Below are 17,696 nucleotides of genomic sequence, written 5' to 3'. Positions count from 1 at the left end.
AGGATCGGTTAAATCAACCCAACTCTGTTAAATGGAAAAACCAGACCCTGTTATTATTCAAACATACCAAAGATTAAGCATGAAGATAGAGACTGTGTATAACCAGCTAGATTAGGCCAAGTAAAAGCTCCCCCCCTTTTTTTTGAATGTAACATCACCAATTGCAGCCATCACAGAATGGCAGTATAACCAGTAACCCTCCTTCCATTACTCGAAAAAAGGCATGGATAACCAGCAACTCACCAGGCTTTCAGCCTTAATATTCCCCATCAGTGTCAAAACACCAAAATAATCACCATATGAAAGATTCGATGCCATCTACTAGAATTACAACTTAACAAAGCCATCAGATTTACAACAGCCCTACCTGTGAGGCACCGGGTGTCCAGCATTATGTTTTTCAAGAGATGAATCAATAGCACCATTCCTTCCTCTCACTTTTTCTCAAGAAAAAACAACACAATCTAAGTGAGGGAGCAGAAGATCCCTCACCTCTTTATATATGGTCTTGAAGCACCAAGGAGGATCATCTAATGCACTCCTTATTGTGATAGCTGACTGGTTTAGAGACAGAGTGAATGTAAGATTCCGCAACAGAGGCAATCCCCAAGAGATCCAGGCCGTGATGCAGTTAAAACAGGGGGTAGGTCTGCTAGCAAGAAGAAGGGACGAGGAAATCCTACGAATATTTTGAAGTCTCCAAGGATGAAGAAGATACAAAGAAGCCTAAAATTGTTTAGGGAGATCAAGAAATCTCATAAATTCATTGAGCCTTGTGTACCAAAGCTTCCCTTTCATCACACGCTAGTCAGGTCAATCTATGAAGAGGTATGCTTTGGCATAATGAGGTGGAATGTCGTTGCACTTTTGGCACTTCTAGAGGTATCAGAGGACTTTTTGATTGAGTATTTTAATGATATAAATATTGTTGCATCACATGCACATAGGTTGACCATTATGGACAAGGGCAGTGAAACACTGAAGAGACTAAGATGGAGGTATGATAAACTACTTGTGCCCAATGAATTCATAGACAAGAAAATGAGGGAGATTCTTCTCATACCTCCAACAAGGCCACCGTCAGAGGTGAAAATTATAGAGTTCACCCATGATGTCAATACACATAGCCAGAGTTGAGCAAGAAAATTGGCATGCAGAGGAGAGCAAGAAACTAAGAGAGAAAGAAAAAGTCATTTAGTTGTGGAAGGAGAGAAGAAAAGCTACAACACAATAACATATGAGATAGATGTGAGAGAAACAATGAAATTTTATCATCAGTGAAAGATTGACTACTAGCAGATGGTTCAAGGAGACTAGCAAGTGATTCTGTCGATATCAATATATTGCAAGATCTAGATGCACAAATAGCAGATTCTATTGTGGATATATTCCTAAAGTAAGTCCCATTCACTAACTTTGGCATACTTAGCTTCAGGCTTTAGAATAGAGAATAATTTCCATTAACTGTTTGTAGGTTGCTCAAGAGCCAACTATCTCAACAAAGCCAGTCCAAAATATATATCTTGGATCCACAAATGTATGTCCTTCTCAAAATGAAGAATACCCCTCATGGCACATTAGAGAGATGGTTTGCTCACTGCCTCGGGGGGTTCATTATGTGTAAAACTACCATATCACGTGCGTTCAAGACATGTTTGTGAAACCCCTTATTTGTGAAATTTGTTAAGAATATAATGTACCCTTTTCTTTTAAAATCTGTAAGTTTTTTTAAAATTTGAAAAAATAATTCCCTTCTATATATATATTTCTATAAGTTTCAAGAACTTTAAATACCCTTTTCTTGAACTCACGTGATAGGTTACATTTTTATTGGGTGACTTCCTTGGGCTCACTTCCCTATGCTCTACTTCACAACAATAATTTTTCCATATGAGAGCAACAACCACTGGAGCCTCATATGCATTGAGCTTGACAAGCCAGTCGTCTAGAGTCTCAACTCAATTTGAGGAACCCATTCAAAATTAAGACTGTGAGTATTCAGATTTGGTAAGTAGTTTTATGTGGGATTAGGTATGCGTGCAGTGATTTTTATGGATGAATAGCAAATTTGTTTGTTTGCATCTGCATAAAAATATTATTGCATGCATATGGCAAGTTGTGTGGTAGCTATGAATTGTACAAGGTGACCATAAAATAAGTCACAGTGCCAAATCAAACGGATGCAAACTCATGTGGGTGGAGATGTCTTTTACATGCTAAGTACGTATTGCAGAGCTTCTTTGCACTAGAGCCATTCACGTCAAAGGTAGTAATTTTGCAAATCATTACAATAGCATGGTGGTTGTATAGCAATAAGTATTGATCTCCATTTTTATTTTTTTTCAGAGTACATTGGAGAAATACACCATATAGTATTTACATCAATACCATGCGACACTTATACTTTCTATTTTCTACTTTCTACCAACATCTACTTTCTATTTCAAATCTTGTAAGTTTGCATGCAGAAGACACCATGTTGGCCATGTGATAAATATGACAATGACAGCTGAGGGACACAAGCCAACGGACCTCCCCAAGTCATCATTTTTTTCTAGATCAGATGAGAAGGGACATGAGGAAGAGGAGGAGAAAGATCGGGCATAGGGAAGGGCTTAGCAAAATAGTGGTCATTCACACACACACACACACACACACACACACACACACACAGACAGAGAGAAAGAGAGAGGTTGATAGCGAAGAGATGCATGATGCAGAGAGAGGTGTTGAGGAGGAAAGCAATGCGGAGGCGGAGGAGCCAAAGATGCACCATGTCGAGGGAAGGGTTGATAAGGAAGATCGTGCAGAGGGAGAAACTGAGGAAGAAAAATGACCATTGGAACTCCCAACCCTGGAGCCCTCCACCATTCCATCAAAAGAGCATAAACATCCTCAACAATCAGCAGTGTTTGAGCCTCAAGTAGACCATACCACTATAGAAGCCAATTCGTAAGCTATGGACAACTCTACAATGGAAACACAAGAGTCTCATACTACAAAAGCACAAGGGACTGAGGAGGAAAACGTTGAGGACATCAACACTGCACATGACAACCTCCACAATAGCTAGACCCATTATGGACCTTTGATAGACGTTGCACGGTTGTTCTGGTAATAACCAGTGTAAAATAATAAGAAAGTCATCCTACTTTCTAACTACTTATTTGTTTTAACAAATGTTTGCAGAGCCTGATTATTGTGGACATCAAAATATTTATGTTGCTTCGAGAGCCATATGATGCAAATGCAATCTACATGGACTTGCGCACTTTTTGGATAGGCAGTCGCAAGGTCATTGTATGGCAAGGGACTAAGGAATTTTTACAATTTCTTCTTTCAAGGTTCTGGGTTATAATATGGTCTTCTATGCAGTACAAAAACCTTGACTCCCTCGAGGCCATAGTTTACATTGACCGGAATCCAACGTTCAAAATGTAATGTTTTGTGTTGCCAAAGGTAGTGTGTTCCTATTGAGGGCCACTACCACCCTACAAAACCAAATGTATACCTTTATTAAAAACCTTTTCTTGAAATCCACGTGACGTTTGATCTAAAAAACACTTTGTTGATAGGTAAAAAACCACATAAAGGTTTGCTTAATCCATCGGACACAACTCTCTCCCCACCCTCATTTCAAGGGCATGAACATGACTTCTACCTAGAGGACATTTTGATCTCGGCAGGAATTGTATTATAGTCCATTGAGTGTTTCTAAATTTGTACTTGCAAATACTCTTCAACATGCTAACTATATATATTAGAATGATTCTTTGTACCTAGGTTTCAATGTGGTGCCCATGATGTGTGTGTGTGTGTGTGTGTGTGTGTGTGTGTGTGTGTGTGTGTGTGTGTGTGTGTGTGTGTGTGTGTGTGTGTGTGTGTGTGTGTGTGTGTGTGTGTGTGTGTGAGAGAGAGAGAGAGAGAGAGAGAGAGAATGTGTGTGTGTGTGTGTGTGTGTGTGAGAGAGAGAGAGAGGGAGAGAGAATATGTAGAGGAATGGAAGAATGATTGAAGACTCCCTCACACAAAAGAGTGACATAAGACAACCAATTCTGCATATATTTTACAAAATGTAGAGAATGACACGTGCTTTCACACACACACACACACACACACACACACACACACACACACACACACACACACACACACATAGAGAGAGAGAGAGACATTCACCTCAGTATTGAAATAAAGATACAACCCAATGGTCAAATTCATCTCACTATTGAAATAAATATTTCAATTGAAAGAAATGTTACAACCCAATGGAATTCATCAATAAAGAATTCAATTTAAAGAAAAGCTACAGTCTAATGGTGTCATAAACTCTAATATCTAACCACCCAAATGATTTTCTCATATTAAATTGATCATCTAATGTGGGAGAATAAACAAGAACAAGGGTTAAAATATAGACATGTGCTTACGTGTCTATCTCAACACGCGGCCAATAGTAAAGGGGTCCAAATGAGAGATGATTGTCAAAGAGAAAGGCTAGCTAATGGAGCTTAAATACCTTAGGGTTAGCTTCATTAAAGACCTCCAATGGTTAGTGTTAAAAGTCCTTTGACCTTAGGTAAGCTAGGGCTGTGCTTGAGGTGGGAACCCGGCCCAAGCTTGAGGTGCTTTTCGTGCTTGCTGACTAAGGTGCTTGAGATGCTTGTCGTGCTTGCTGACTAAGGTTCTTGAGGTGCTTAATGACTAAGGTGCTTGAGGGGGTAAGATATTCAAAAGTCAATGCATATCCTTACACAAGGGGGGGGTGAGCCCTCATTGTAGGGGATAGAGAGAGAACACATACACCCTCACACAAGGCAAGCTTGGTACAAAGACATCAAATAGGACACTTGTCAAGCTCCTCTTCATGTTGCCCTCATGGTGTTCCTAAAGCCTATTGGTTGGCCTCCCAAGGGTCCAATGATAATTTAGTTAATTTAATTAATTTTCTATACATTTATCAAGTCCTCTCTCTCAAAGGGGAAAGGGGGACACTTTTCCCAAGGTTACCCTTGCTGCTTGATATGCACTAAGCTTGCGATTGGCCAAGCGCAAGATAGTTCTAGAAGAGGGGGTCGACCAAAGCAAGGAGGGGGCTAGCATGGGGGGTATACTCTCCCACACACACACACACAGTGAAGTGCAAAGTGCAAGAGCTCCATCTCCTTCTCCAAGCTAGTAGAGAATTTGAGAGCCTACACCAACACTCTTGGCTATGGAATGCAAATCCAACCAAGAGCCATGCTCCAATGCTTAAGCTTGCCATCTTCTCCATCTTCATTACTATGCTATTATGTATGCTAGCAAGAAGAGTGATGATAAGTGATAAACTATTTCTTTCTCCTATGAATGTTTCTTCTTCCTCTTCCCTACCCTCATTCCCCACTAGCTCTCTCCACCTTTGAAGGTGTTTGAGGCCTTGGGACTGAGGCTGGGGATGGTTAATGCTTTTTACAAAGTCTATGTTATGCTTTTGATGCATGAAGCTTTCCATCTTCATTGCATCACCTAGGTCACAAGGAACACAAGGATTGTATTATACCAAGTCTCTTGATGGGAGAATCTATAATACAAAATCCTATTGGAGGGGGGATCGGCTCCACATAAATCCGGTCCTCAACTGTTGTCAAGATCTTTAAACTTTCTCTCTCTTGAAAAAGTATTGTTCATTCCAAGCTAATTAAGTATCATGGTTAAGTTGCTACCACTAAAGAAGTTCACCCTCTATGTTCTCAAAGTAGTCTCACAAAAATACTCTCTTCTCCTAATTCTGCTATTCTCAAAGTTTATGGGCCATTTCCATTACAAATGGAATTCATTCAAGCTACATTGGCACGATTTGAACTTGGCTACCCAACGCTCTCTACATACAATATATTTTCCCGTTTGTTGTGTTACTTTGTGTCCACCCAGTAAGAAATAGAATTGTGATGGCTCATTTTCCGTAGTCTCCTCCACTATGTCATGCCAGAGTTGGAGAAGGTTGCATTGCTCTCTTATTGTGATCATTGTCACTAGATTTAACTCTTTTTCCACAACCTCCACATCTATGACAGCATTGTTCTCCAGCCTGTCGACTCTTTATCAATAGACACATAGCAGCTTGCACCAAATTGAAAGTGTTTATACCAAAACAAGATGAGGAGTGACTGTGTACCGATCATATACTTGAAAACCAGAGTGTCAAGTGCAATCTTGTAGCATATGTCATCCACCTCTTTCACATACCACCCTCCATCAAGAAGCTTTTCACAGAAGGAAGAATCAAGAGATTTACATACTAGCATAGTCTTAGCGACATGTACATGGTAGGTTTGAAAAAGATCAACAAATAAACTAATAGGATAGAACTTTTCATTCACCAATTTGGTGGGTACAGAGTTCTGGAGAGACCTTTGTACATCCTTATACATCTTATTCTGGAGAGCTTCACTCATTGTTGTGTCCGGTAGTGGCCAGCCCACAGAGTTCCAGTTGGTTGGTAAAGGAACCTTAACCAATGTTCCCTTTGATTTCTTTGGTTGAGGTGGTAGAAGTGTTCGTAGAATAAAGTTCCCTCCTCTATAAATCTCTTGCTTGATATTCCAGCATATTTTAAAACACCAATGTGAGCATGGATTACATATATGATTCCTATAATGCACTCCATTGGGTCTCATTCCTCATACAAAGAAGGATAAACCTGTGCAATACCTAAATGTAAGAGAACAAAAAGTTCTAAAAGAAAGACAATAAAAGAAAGGATAAGAAACCACTTACAAGGGTGTTAATGCAAGACAAATCTAGTTTCTCTCTTCCAAAACTAGTACCAATGTGGGTTTCCAAATCTTCCAACTTGCCATCTTGCAAAGTTTTTTGAACCCACTTAGGCAAAGATCTTCCTTCTTTGAGGGCTTCTTGCACTACATGCATAATTTCCTCTAAATCATGAGGTGTCACATTCTAATCCAAAGATTGATCAAGATTATTGGAATTCTTGATTTTCCGCAAAGAAAGGAAGAAAACATTTAAATACATCGTGTCTATAAATGAGGAACATCAAAAGTAAACCACATGTTGAGTAGCGGCTTCCATAAAGAGAAAAAAGATTCTTAGTTTTAATAAAGAAGTTTATTATTATATTGCCATGTGGTACTAATCGGCAAGCTTTATCCAATGGTCCACAATTGCACCAAAAATCAAACCCTTTACTTATGTAGTCCAAAAAATGGGAGTAGTCAAGAGCCAAAAAATCACTTTTTTAATTTGTTTTCATTTGAACCCATTTCAGGTTGGAACTTCTTCTTGCGTCTTTTATTTATATATACATATATATATATGTACATGTGTGTGTGTGTGTGTGTGTGTGTGTGTGTGTGTGTGTGTGTGAAACAAGGTGAGGAACCCACGAAGGCCTGCTAAGTTAAGGGGAGGATGAGATTTATGGAGAGTAAGTGTCAATGAGTGCCTAAAATCACACGGAATTTTTGTTGTGTTTTGATATAAAATTATAGTATCCATTATACATACATAATCACAAATGGTTTACCAAATACCCCTCTAATTTGTGAAAATTCCCAAATATCCCCAATCTGTTTTCATAAAATACCTTGGTTGTGAGATTAAATATCTCTAAAGATAGAAAAATATGTAGCTTTTCAAAAGAAGACAGATTGTCTATCAATACAAGATGCTAGAACTAGAATTTGAGTCGGTTATGTAGGCTTTGGAGATGAATTGCTTCATTATTTTTAGACATAAATGCCTTAGTTGGGAGGTAATTTGTGACAAATTACATGCTAAGCATTCAAATGGATCTCAATTGTCAAAAAGAAATAAAGATTAAAAAAATACTGAACAATCAAACCAAAATAAATACAAGGGTATTTCGGAAATTTTTGAAACTTGAGGGATATTTTGGAAATTTCTACAAATTGGAGGGGTATTTTGGTAATTTATCGAAAGGACTCATTTAATACTTCATATCAATACTTCAAATCATGGATCTAACTCCTATGGATACACTCTTTATTCCTTTCTTTTCTAAAGCCTTTTCTAGCAAAACATGAATGAAGCTTTGACAAATAACATTTGAAAGAACATGATGTATTTTTCTTCAAGACTTTTAAAGTTTCTTAAGGGAAACATGTCTCATAACTAGAATTGAACGACCTTCATCCATATGGATACTAAGGCCTTTAGTATGCCAAAAAAAAACTTTTAGCTTATTGTTCTTACATCTATACAATCTAAATCATTGTCTATTCTCTTTCTCCCTCTTAAAATGTCCAATAAAACTTTTGAACCATTTCCCCCCAAAATCTTCTATCTCCTCTCTTTCTCTCTCTCTCTCTCTCTCTCTCTCTCTCTTATGTGTGTGTGTGTGTGTGTGTGTGAACACAAACACACACACACACACACCTTCTTCTCTTTCCTCTTAGACCTTTCCTAACCTTATAATCTTTGATATAATAGAGCTTATACAATACGATGCCTCTAAAACACCCTTCTTAAGACATGATAAAGTAAAGGATATCTACAAATGATGTCTAAGAATAAATCTTGGTGAAATTCCACCATACACTTATGGCATCAAAACTAGACATTATGTCAAATGAATTTTGTTCCTTGACCACACATCAAGGTCCCATTCCACCATATTTCTCCTTGAGCCTTTTGATTTTTGTTGCCATGGGGGTTGAAGAGGGGCGGAGGGGTTCAATTATTCAATACATATTTGCATGCAATTTTTATATTATTTTTTCCTAAATCAAAGTAAATCTTATTGTATATTGAATATAAATTTTGGGATTGGTTTAAGAAGTGTTTGTTTCACTTTTAATATTTGAGAGAAAATAAAGACGTTCATAGTGTACCATGAAGTTGAAAAGAGGACCTACATATAATACAAAGGTTGTGCTTTGATGGGGGATATCATGTTATCGATGAGACAGCTTATATGAACTGTGATCAAAGACCTTGTATCTATGTGAGAAAACATTGGGCAGTCCTTGAAATTGGGATCCTTAGTGTGCAAAGTCCGTGGCATAAGCACAACCGGGTGTCGGTACAAAAAGAAAGGGGTGGCAACAAGGGTGCACCAAATGGCCAAACAAGGGTCCTCTTGTGGCCACCCCTTTATTTTTGCAACGACACTCATTTGTGCTTATGCCACCGATGTTGCACACAAAGGATCTTAATTTCAAGGAGTCCCCAATGTTTTCTCGCATAGATACTTGGGCTTTGATCACATTTCATATAAGTCGTCTCATTAGTAAGTTGGTAGATCTTCTTCTTCTTCTTCTTTTTTTGGCCTTGGTCAAGAATTGCAAAACTCAATCAAGTTAGATCAAAACCCGAGGTTCATTTAGAGAATCCATCAATGTTTCTTGTGCGACATAGGTGATCACGAATGCAAGTTGAGGATATAAAAGAGAAGAGAAAATATGTGCATGGCATAGAGGACTTTGGCTGTGATAAAGATGTTAGTATGGACCACCTTTCTAGGGAGAGAGAGTATGTGACTAGCTAGATGAAAGTAATGACTAGATGCCTCCATGATCTCGTTGCAAAAATCCTAACCCTAAAACCTACCACATATTACCTTCTCTGCTATATCATACAATTGTCCTTACTTGCACGATATAGCTGAGAAAGAAATTAATAAAAGAATGTCCACACTTTTAACGGTTACACGATTGAAATCCCACAAGAGATCATTCAATCATGCATACTTGGGGTAAGGATGACCGTGTGCTTATATGAAAGAGATAAGCTAGTTGTAGACACCTCAAGAGCATCTAAATATTTTTCATATGGCCAATATCATAGCCGATGACTATAAAAGGACATTGGATCATGCTTGGATGCCGATTGCACACCCAAGATCATCATTATCATAAACAGAATCATAATAGATAGCCATCAAGGTACTTAAAGATAGTGGATAAAAGCCATCATACTCCCACCATTAAAAGCTATTCTTTCTATTAAGAAAGCTTTCAAAACTCATACTTCCTCCATTACAGGCAAGTTATATTTCTTCTTCCACTTAGAAAGAACTATGGCTTCTTCTTCTTCTTCTTTCCACCCTAAAAGCCCTAGGGGTTGCTCTACTCTCTCCCCAACTAGCCTCACCAAGAGTCTACCAAGGAGGCCAAGCAGCAACATAAGCTCTATTTCCATCTCAAACTCCATCACTGCAGATAATTAATGGAAAGAGCAGAGGATATGCAAAGGTTCTTGGCTTCGCATGTAGCCAAGAAGGAAAAGATCCTCTACAACAAAAAAAAAATTGTTCCTCGTGGAAATCACGAGTGCTAGATTCTACAGTGGAGATTCGTATAAATACTTTAAAAGAAGTTTTAGTTCATCATATCTTCACTCACTCTAATGTGATTGCTAATGGCGGTAATGTCTCAATGGTGCATCACCTACAATGAACCCAATTCATTTGAGAGGCTCTAGACTATGATTAGTAGAAAGACACTATGCAACAAGAGATTGCTATTATTCATAAATCATACATGGAATCTAGTGGCCTTGCCTTTATGCAAGAATCTTATTGGTACCAAGTGGTTGTTTAAGGTAAAGAAAAGTCAGATGGTATTGTTGATAGGTACAAAGCGAGGCTTATGGCTAAAGGCGATGTGCAACAAAAAGACATTGATTATGATTAAACCTTTGCTTCTACTTCTCGTGCATCCATGGTTAGATCATTGGTTGAACCAGCTACTATCATGTCTACCATAATAAGAATATAAATCTTGGAAAAAATGTATAAATCGCTACAAGATAAGCAAAAAGTATTCCTGTTGTATATCTCTAGAAATATTTTAGGACATATATAGTCTATTATATATCATATGTATGCTTGAATTCGGGTCATATATAATTTTTTTGATAATGTCATGCAGTTTATCACGAGTTAAAATATTTATCATGAGGCTGATGTAGATCTTATAGCTAGTTTTTAAGTGGATAGGTATATTTCTTCCGTAACAATAGAAGTTTTCATCATTAACTTAACGCAAATGGCTAGCAAAGAGAGGAACATAAGAGATAATGTCTCAAGATATGTCCGCTTTAATTGTAAAACGTGAGGAATATCTTTAATAAATATTTATTTCCCTATGTCATTCTGCATGCATGCGTAACTTTAAACATTTATAAGCCACATTTTCCTACTCATGGAGCATGTGAAATGGGATTTCCATCCAGTGTGTGAGAGTGTCATTGATGTTCAAAGAAAGGAAGCATAAAAATGTAAATTCTATTTCAAACTCCCTCTCCAAAGAATCGCTTTTTGTGGGACACGTCAATGTTTGCAAAAAACTTAGGGTCACTGTATTTTTTTAATTGGATGAAATTGCAAAATTCAGACTAGTTTTTAAGCTTTCCTCGAAGAAAAATTGGTAGTATTTTACAAGATTTAGTGTAAATGTCGGATACTAATTCAAATTTCAACCTAAAAATTGAGAGAGTTACTTTAGCTGTGGGCGGCCAACACCAAAGTTTTTGGCTCATTGAGGGATAGCCTTGCGCTATTCTTTTATTTTATTTCAAAATCAGAGATTGTTCTTGTGGATGTGTATATATAGCACATATATTTGTATACTATACGGTTTGTTTTGATTGTTGTTCTTCTTTTGTTCTTTTTATTAATTATTATTAGTTTTCACACTACATAACATAATCAATTTGTCTAATTGGCAAGTTGTCGAAGATAACACTTATCAGGATTTTTTTTCGTTCTTTACAAGGGGGGGGTTTGATATATTTGCCAAGTGGGAATTTTGGTACCACTCAAGCAAAGGCACCACATTGAGACAGATCACATAGGTAGGGAAGCTCTAGGATTGCCTCAACCAATGCAAAAGTCATAGAAGAGATGATTATGGAAATCAACGTAGACATGATCAATACAATGATGAAGATCGTGGTAGACAAGGGAAGGCGTGAAAGACAAAGAGATCATCACAGAGGGTATGGATGTCGAAGAAATCATAGTCAGAGGGAGGATTCATAGAGAGCATGATGACAATGATGAATGTAGAGACCAGAGTAGGAGGGATCGAGATGATAGAAAAAATTGCTCTTCAAAGGGCATCAGCCACAGGAGCTTAACCTTGTTCAATGTAGGGCCTCGTGTGTCATGCATCATGGCTGCTTGCATGATAAAATTGCTAATGCAGAAGATGTTGAGGGGGGTCAAGAGGAATGGATTAAGGTTGTTTCTATGAGTGGGAATAAAATTATGCTTTCAATAAGGAAAAAAGAGGACAAGATTTTGTACTCATGAAATGCCCTTTTTTGTTTTTCTTTTTTCTTTTTTTCTTTTTTCTGTTTTTCTTTTTTTGGGGGGGAGGGGCGGGGGGGGGGGGGGGGGGGGGGGGGGGGGGGGTGGGTTTGCCCACTGCCCTATCGGGTTGGAGATGTGAGGGGGGCCTACTAGACAATCATTGTCGGGCAACAAAGGCCACTGTGTCGGATGCATTCCAACTTGCACTGCACCTTGTTGTCCGCTCCCCATGTGGCATGTGGCGGACGTCAACCTGTTACCACTACTACATGCGCAACCCTGCCTCCGTTGTTGCTTGTCAAATAGCAAGACGGGGGGGGGGGACTGCAGCCCGTTTGTATTGTTAAAAGGTCGTAGTCACATGAGGCATAGTTATCCTTAATGGATAACTATGCATTGTGCGGGCTATTATGCGTGCTCTATGGTCAATAGCTCGAGGCCACCTAGACATATGTTGAACGAGCACCTGCAAGTTGTCGATCTTGAGAGGGAGCAAACTATCAACAACACAGACCCATCACGTAGCGTGCAGCATGATAGGCTCTAGCAGTTCTCAGTGCAACTTTTTTTTTATTTTCAACGTTTTTTATTTAATCATTGAATGCTCCTAGTAGGTTACTTTTGTAACTATACCAAAATCGGCATAGTTGCAAAACAAGCCTCGTGTGACCACGCCCTAAGTCGCCATATCAACTACCTAGCCTGCCCAAGACATAGTGCTGACTCTATGTCATGGGCAATGGTTTGGCTACTCCAGTTTACACACCGTCAGGGGGTTTGGTTGTTCCAGTTTACACATCGCCAATGTAGGGTACTCCAGTTTACACACCGTCAGGGGGGCGCTGGTTTGGTTGTTCCAGTTTACACACCGCCAATGTGGGGTACTGTAGCACCGTAAGTTACTTACTAGAGCAAGAACGAAATAGATGTGCTAGTTTGTTGATTACTTGCCCACCATATTTGGGTAGTCCTTGGGTGCCCTCCAAATCCTTAGCAGATTTGGACGTGTGCTAGCATCCAGCTTGGATATGGTGACGCCTCTAGAATTGCTATGTGTAACATGAAGCAGTAGCCAAACCTGCGTGCATAGGAGCTATTGACTATGAAAGGAAGAAATAGTAGTATGTAACCACCCTTATATTGGCAGATCTTGAATTCAAGACTTGTCTTCCTAATTGGTGGTCTCCTTTAATTGCTAAAACGTCTCCTCTCTTTTACCTCCTTATTCCAGTGACCTTTTCTTTGCATCGTCTTCTATTCCTTTCTTCATTGACTTACATTAAAGTTTCTTTGGATTCTCCTTTTTCTGAGTTGACGTGTAGCATGCAAGTGTAACCTATCTCCTTGTCACAGCCCTATACCGCTAATTAATTCGCATCTATATAATTTGTGAGGCATGCTTCGTTATGGGTTTGGATAATGAAATACATCCTTTTTTGTTACCTCCTTTCCAAACCCTCTCTCTTAACAAGGCAAGCTATAATCAACATTATCCACATCATGTCATTATGTTCTTCTTCCGTTAAGACAGAGTGGCAAGCACTAGCAATCAAAAAAAAATTATATCATGCTTTGATGACATTCTCCATGGATGTTAATCTTTCACTCTCAAGAGCATTTTTGTGGATCAAATACCACTGTATAGATTGTAACGAGGTAGCCCTGCAAATACATGAAATAGAATAGCATATGAAAACATAGTCGATGCTCAAGCAGACCTGAAAATTTGAATGTACACAAGATCTAACGTAATACACAATTAGGGACGGAGGGAGGGAGAGAGAGAATGGGAGTGTGCATACACACCTTGTAGAGTAGCACATCTTTTGCATATATGTGTGATACCTTTGAGCAAGATGTTGATTTTAAGACTACATAAATGCATATGATTGAGATTGTCACTCGCTCATGTTAAAGTAGTACACACTTCAAGATCATTTTCTTTATTTTAAGCATAAGTTGTGCGTCATAGGAGCTGCATAAACCACCCTATGCTAGTCATAGAGGTTCTGCATTTTGCAAGCTAAAATTGGGTCTTTTGCAGTTATGTCCCATTCTTCAAAGACCTTAAGGTTACATTTCAATGGATTTTGTGATTGGTTCTCCACTTACTACTCATAAGCATGACATGATCTAGAGTAATTTTAATTGTTCCTCTAAGCAAGAATATTTCATTCCTTGCAAGAAAACTTTTGTAGCACATCAAACTCTAGTAGTTTTGTTTCTTAAGTTCCTGTTTCCACAACATGGTCTACCAAAGGTAATGATTTTAAATAGAGATTCAAGTTTTTGTAGTGCTTTCTAGACCGCTTTATTTGAAAATACTAAAACTACACTTCATTTAAGTTCCTCCTTTCAACCTTAATCGAATAGAAAATCAAAGATTAGTAACCATACTATTATTGCTTTTCTTAAAGATTTGTGCATTCTCAACCAATAAATGGAATGACTACTTGCATATTTATCAATTTGTATATTGTAACACCATTCATTTTGCTACTGGTAATTCATTATTTGAAGTTTTGTATGGTTACTCACATCCTACACTTGCATTTTGTGTGTTTAACATTATACCTATTGCCTTTGACTTTCATGATATTTATGTTAGTGTTTAATCTACAATTAATTATTTGCAAGAACAATACACTAAGCATGTCAATAAACATAATTAAACACATGTTTTTTTAAAAGACAATTAAGTTATGTTGCGAATTAAAAAGCGTCAAATCAGGAGTGTTGAAACCAATGCTTTTGTCAAACTTTCTCCTCATTTTCATGTTCCTTGAAAATATCAACTGTCATTAATGAAATCTCCTTTAGGTTAGAATTACCATCTCCTCTACACATTCATCACAATGCCATTCACATCGTTCTTTTAGGATCTATTTTAGGACCCCTACCCCTCATCTAATTTAGAAGACCCACCTCCACTTAAAGAACAAGAAGAGAAACTTGTACTTGCACAAATAATTGACCATGAGAGCACTACTACATGCATCCACAATTTACAAAAGATATCTTTTGATTTTTAAGGGTCGTCCAATAGAAGATGCCCAATGACCAAAAAAATTTCCACAATTTTTTGAAACTTCAATCTATCTTTCATCACTTGCAGACGAGTTCGCGTCTCCATTGAGGAACTGAGGAGAGTTTATAGCCCTAGCAAAGGGATGTTATGATATTGTCCGCCCTCCATGACTAATGTAGCAAATGTGGTTAGCGTTCGTGTGTGCAGAGGATAGTTGGGCTTTGTAATGGTTAATTATGTTTTTGTTTTTTAATAAATTAGTGGTTAAATAATTGCGAGAATGATGATTGTGTAGATTGGAATTTCAAAAGTTGAGAAGGAGGTTGTTGAACTCATTACTTCAACTATTTCAAGTTCAATAATCAAGCCATCATGTCTTAATGTCCATTAGTTATTTTCTTTCCCTTCAATAAACAAGCTCACTTGACTCATTTTGTACATATTAGATTAAAGAATTCAGAAACACCTCATGTGCAACTTTATGTAAAGAGGGGAGCCTATTGATATTAAAGAGTAAATACCAAAGATGCAGAGCTATATACACTTGAGGACTAGATTTATACTAATATTTGTGTGACTTCCTTATCAATATTCTACCCTAACCTAATGTTCATGTAAAGATTCTTCTTTTACACCTTCTTGCATTCTCTTACACTTCTATGCATAATTCTACTGTATGTGTGTGTGTGTAGAGAGAGAGACAGAGAGAGAGAGAGAGAGAGAGAGAGAGAGATTATGGGAATCTCTAGAAACGCATTTGCTTCCACTTGATTACTTCCAACCTTGACTTTCATTGTTGGATCCACCATATCCTTTTCATCAAATTCTGCTACTTTGAGTGCATTGATCCGTAGTGGTGATCCTTGGTGTTTCCTTTGTCGTAGAAACTTTGTCTTTTCCATCCTCTTCCGCTTGAGCTTCTTCTACTATTCGTTGTGTTTCTTGAGTTTGTTTCTTCTCCTCGTGGAATTTTTGAAGCATGTCGTGGGTTAGTGGCATATGATACTTTTTAAGCCTACATCCACTAATCCAATCAAGCATTTATTCACCAGCTAATGTCGCAAGCTTGACAGCCCCACTTGGTGATAGATCTTTGATCACAAGGGGTTCCATCCCTCGCTTTTTAAGTTTCTTGGCATGTTGTTTTAATTGGAGCTTAGAGGAGGTTTTTGACTTCTATTCATGTATATTTATTTATATAGTTATACTCATACACACACAGCAAGACATTATGTATCTAAAAATGTAACTCCGATAATGTAAAGAGCAATGATCACCTCAGCTATAACAACAGAAGTCTTGATGTCACGATCGTAAGTTAGACAAGCAGTTAGATTAAGACACCAATAGTAGATTGGAGCACAATACTCAACATGCTCAAAATGGCTTGAAATAAGTGCACATCTTAGAATGAAAGCTGGAGCTCAACATCTTCGATCAAAGAGATGCCCTTATCCATTCAAGCCACATCCTTCATACCTGCTACAAACCTAGAACTAATAATATTTTGACAAGTAAGTCAAGCTAAGCTACCACACTTGGACTTGCATACAATTCCTAATGCATTCTATGACATTCTACACCAAGCTTATGTAATCTAGTGGAGCTAGATAAAATACCTTCCATGCAGTTCTCTCGAGAATTTTCCTAAAGTAAAACAATATATTTATCACAATGCCCAATTAAAGATTTAAGAGTCACAATGCTATCTCAAAGATGCACTAAAATGATCCTAAAAATTGGCAAGGTACGTCTCATCTTCCTTGGTAACATTTTATAATGCACAAAACAATGGTTAGATCATATTTGTGTTTTAACATACAATGTGCTTTGACTGCTCCAAAAACGGTGTACTCATGAATGCTTGTAATTTTCTTGTGTAAAGCATGAGGCACTATCTTAAGTCATAAAATGCTTCTTTGACCTTTTCATTGTATTTTCTTATTTTTGTGAAGAAAACCATGGCAGCACATTACATACACAGCTTCAAAGAAAATGCTCAATAAAATATGCAACTTTTAATCTCAAGCTGCATTTAAACCATAATGACACAATTGCATAAATTCTCCAAATAGCTTTCATAGGAGAAATCATGTGATCAATAGAAGCATCTCTCTCAACAACTTGATAATACGATAATAAATCCGATGCAACCTTGTTTCTATCTACTTTAGCATGTAAATATTCATTCATCACTACCAAATTCTTTTTGGGAGGATGCAAATAGCATTTATATCTCATGCCATTCCTTGAATAGCCATTTCTCTATTCTTTTTCTTTTTTTTTTGTCCCATCAAATGGAACAAGTTCTTTCTCAACACACCTACTTGAAGCAACCAATTCATAACAACTTGATGCATGATAAAACTATTAAGAAAAACAACTACC

This window comes from Adiantum capillus-veneris, chromosome 11 (genome assembly GCF_014529385.1).
Source record: "Adiantum capillus-veneris isolate H3 chromosome 11, ASM1452938v2, whole genome shotgun sequence".
In the NCBI taxonomy this organism is placed as follows: Eukaryota; Viridiplantae; Streptophyta; class Polypodiopsida; order Polypodiales; family Pteridaceae; genus Adiantum; species Adiantum capillus-veneris.
This window is presented reverse-complemented; position numbering follows the sequence as displayed.